This window comes from Arachis hypogaea, chromosome 20 (assembly GCF_003086295.3).
Source record: "Arachis hypogaea cultivar Tifrunner chromosome 20, arahy.Tifrunner.gnm2.J5K5, whole genome shotgun sequence".
NCBI lineage: Eukaryota > Viridiplantae > Streptophyta > Magnoliopsida > Fabales > Fabaceae > Arachis > Arachis hypogaea.
This window is the reverse complement of record NC_092055.1, coordinates 79,330,205-79,334,130: the sequence shown is the minus strand read 5'-3', so window position 1 is coordinate 79,334,130 and position 3,926 is coordinate 79,330,205.

The window sequence follows — 3,926 nt, the reverse complement described above, 5'->3', positions numbered from 1 at the left end:
CAGCCCACACTACTATAAATACGCTGGAGCACCCAGGTATAACTCATACTCTGGTTCTACATAAAACCTGCTTAATACCCGTGCTAACTTAAGCATCGGAGTCTCTTGCAGGTACCCCCCACCCTTCGGTGACCAAGGATCAGCAGTGCTGTAAATCCAACAAGTCGGATACAACAGCTCCAGCCGCCATCAGCCAGCCGGACACGTTATCTCCAACCAGTACAGAAGATCTCGTCCGAGATCGACCTCCAGTTTCAGGTAACCCTCGGAACAGCAGACTATCTCAGGACTCTTAAAATAAAGATTCTGTTTGCAGAGGCACTCGAGCAAATACCCTCTTATGCTAAGTTCATGAAAGAGATCTTAAGTCATAAGAAGGATTGGAGAGAAACAGAAAAAGTTTTTCTCACTAAAGAATGCAGTGCAGTCATCCTAACAAGCTTACCAGAAAAGCTTAAGGATCCCAGAAGCTTTATGATACCATGCACATTAGAGGGTACTTGTACCAAGACAGCTTTATGTGACCTTGGGGCAAGTATCAATCTAATCAATGCATCCACAATTAGAAAGCTTGGCTTGACTGAAGAGGTCAAACCATCCCGAATATGTCTTCAACTTGCTGATGGCTCCATTAAATATCCATCAGGCATAATTGAGGACATGATTGTCAGGGTTGGGCCATTTCCCTTTCCTACTGACTTTGTAGTGCTGGAGATGGAGGAGCACAAGAGTGCAACTCTCATTCTAGGAAGACCCTTCCTAGCAACTGGACGAACTCTCATTGATGTCGAAAAAGGGGAAGTGACCTTAAGAGTCAATGAAGATGAGTTCAGGCTAAATGCTGTTGAGGCAATGAAGCATCCAGACACATCAAAAGACTGCATGAGTGTTGATATTATTGACTCCCTGGTAGAGGAAATCAACATGGCTGAGAGTCTCGAATCAGAGCTAGAAGACATCTTTAAGGATGTTCAGCCTAATTTGGAGGAATCAGAGGAAATTACAAAGCCTCTAAAAATTCCTCAGGAAGAGGAGAAACCTCCTAAACCCGAGCTCAAACCACTACCACCATCCCTGAAATATGCATTTCTGGGAGAAGGTGACACTTTTTCGGTGATCATAAGCTCTGCTTTAAATCCACAGGAAGAGAAAGCACTACTTCAAGTGCTAAGGACACACAAGACAGCTCTTGGGTGGTCCATGAAGGAGGTAGTGCAGAAAGACGCCACCAAGTTACTGGAGGCTGGGATTATTTATCCTATTTCTGATAGCCCCTGGGTGAGCCCTGTCCAAGTTATCCCCAAGAAGAGAAGCATGACAGTGGTTCATAATGAAAAAAATGAACTGGTTCCTACAAGAACAGTTACAGGGTGGCGTATGTGTATTAACTATAGAAGGCTCAATACAGCCACCAGGAAGGATCACTTTTCTTTACCATTCATAGACCAGATGCTAGAAAGACTAGCAGGTCATGAATATTACTACTTTTTGGATGGCTATTCAGGTTACAACCAAATTGCAGTAGATCATCAGGACCAAGAGAAAATAGCATTCACATGTCCTTCTAGAGTGTTTGCCTATAGAAGGATGCCTTTTGGTCTGTGCAATGCACCTGCAACCTTTCAGAGGTGCATGCTTTCTATCTTCTCTGATATGGTAGAGAAATTTTTGGAAGTCTTCATGGATGACTTTTCAGTATTTGGAGACTCATTCAGCTCCTGCCTTAACCATTTAGCACTTGTTCTAAAAAGATGCCAAGAGACCAACCTAGTTTTAAACTGGGAAAAATGTCACTTTATGGTGACTGAAGGAATTGTCCTTCGGCATAAAATTTCAAACAAGGGAATAGAGGTGGATCAAGCTAAAGTGGAAGTAATTGAAAAATTACCACCACCTGCTAATATTAAGGCAATCAGAAGCTTTCTGGGGCATGCAGGATTATATAGGAGATTTATAAAGGATTTTTCAAAAATTGCAAAACCTCTGAGGAATCTGCTAGCTGTAACATCCCGCGTTTTTGGAAAACTAAATATGAATAAATTGTGAATTTATCTTATTAAGTTTAAACTTTATAATTTTAGAAATTATTTTATTAGAACTAATTAAATAGATTCGGAGATAGTTTTATTTTGAATCAATTAATATTCTTAAGTAATTTTATTATAATAGAATATTTTGTATAATTTTAGTAATTGAAAAATAAGAAAGAATTGTATAATTTAATTTAAGTAACTTTTATTTTGAAAAAGTTACGATTTATTTTATTAATTTGATATCTTATTTTATAAATCAATCAATTAAGAGTAATTCAATTAGTTCACTAATATTTGGAGTTAGTTCAATTAATATTCTTGTGTAAATTTTTATAGTTGGTTATTTTATATATTTAAAAATTATATAATTTAATTTAAATAATTTCTATTATAGATAAATTATGGTTTATTTTATTAGTTTGAGCTCCTAGAGATTAATTTATTAGGAATGATTAAATGGATTTTTATAAATACTTTAAGTTTAAATAAATTTATTATAATTAGATATTTTGTAAATTGAAATTAAAGTTTCGGTGATAGAAAAATAATAAAAAGTTATATTATTTAATTTGAATAATTAGTTTTGAGTTTAAACTATATTTTATAAAAATGTGATTAATATGCTTATTTTATAATTTAAATTAGAAATAATCAATTCAACTTAGCAATATATTGATAAATAATGTTCTTAAATATTTTTAAGAGAGTATATTTGGTTTTAAAATTACTCTACCTTTCAATTTTATCAAAATATCTATTCATATCTATCTATATTCTTTTATAAAATCCTAATTTCAAACCCTAATTCCCAAATTGAAAATCAGAAATCCTAACCTAATTTCCTCCAAACCTCAGCAGCTGCCAGCAACACTTCCTTACCCCAATGGTCACACAACGCAGAGCAGAGAAAGAGATTTGCAGGAAGAAGAGAAGGAAGACGCCGCTGCTGTCGCGCTTGACTGCCGCTGCCGTCGTCCTCATCGCGCACCGCCACCATCCAGCAGGTCGTCATGCCGAGCCCGTTCCACCACCGTCAACACTGCCACGGAGAAGAGAAGACGACGTCGTAACGCGAGCCAAGGCCGAGAGGAAGGGGACGTCGTTGTGCCTCCAACGCGACCGATCTACCACTGCCACTGGAAGGGTTCTGTCGCCGCCATCCATGGAGCTTCGATTAGCGCCACTATCATCACATACCAAAGGAGAGGGGAGCTCGTGTGTGAAGAGTAGCGCCGCTGTGCCTCTGTCGTGCCTTCATCACCATCGAACTGTCTTGCTGTTGCTAGCCTCATAGCTACTTCTGAGGCTGCGCCGCCGTGCCTCTGGTCATGGGTGGAGTCCACTCCAAGCTGTCACCATCGCAGAATACACGCTGAGGAGAGGGAGAAAGGACCTCCGCCGCTGTCAGGGTCGTTGGTGAGTCGTGCACTGTCACCAGAGTTTAAAACAGCACTAGCCTTCTTGTTCTGGTTCTGATTCTCCTATTCTTGAACCTGTAAGCTTTAATCCTTACTCTGCTTCCATTTTATTTCTTAGTCTTCTCTGTTATGAGTAAGGAAAACCTGTGTCTCTGTTTAACGCTGCTGCTATGCCTTCCCTGTTTGCTGATGAAACTATCAAAGGTGATAGTGTTGGTGATAATAAAGAACTGTAAGAGTTGCTGCTGCTGCTGTTGTTGCTAGCTTGGTTCGAGTCAGTTGCTGCTACGAATTAAGATGAAAGAGGGGTTGGTTGCGCTTAATTATTGAATTTTGGCTAATCGAGGTAGGGGGTTTAAAATGATTTTAATTTAGGAATGTCAATAAGGTTTACTGAATAACTGCAAATTGTATTAATAGTTGTTAGTAATTAATTGATTATATGAATGTTGGATTGTGATTGTGATTGTGCTTA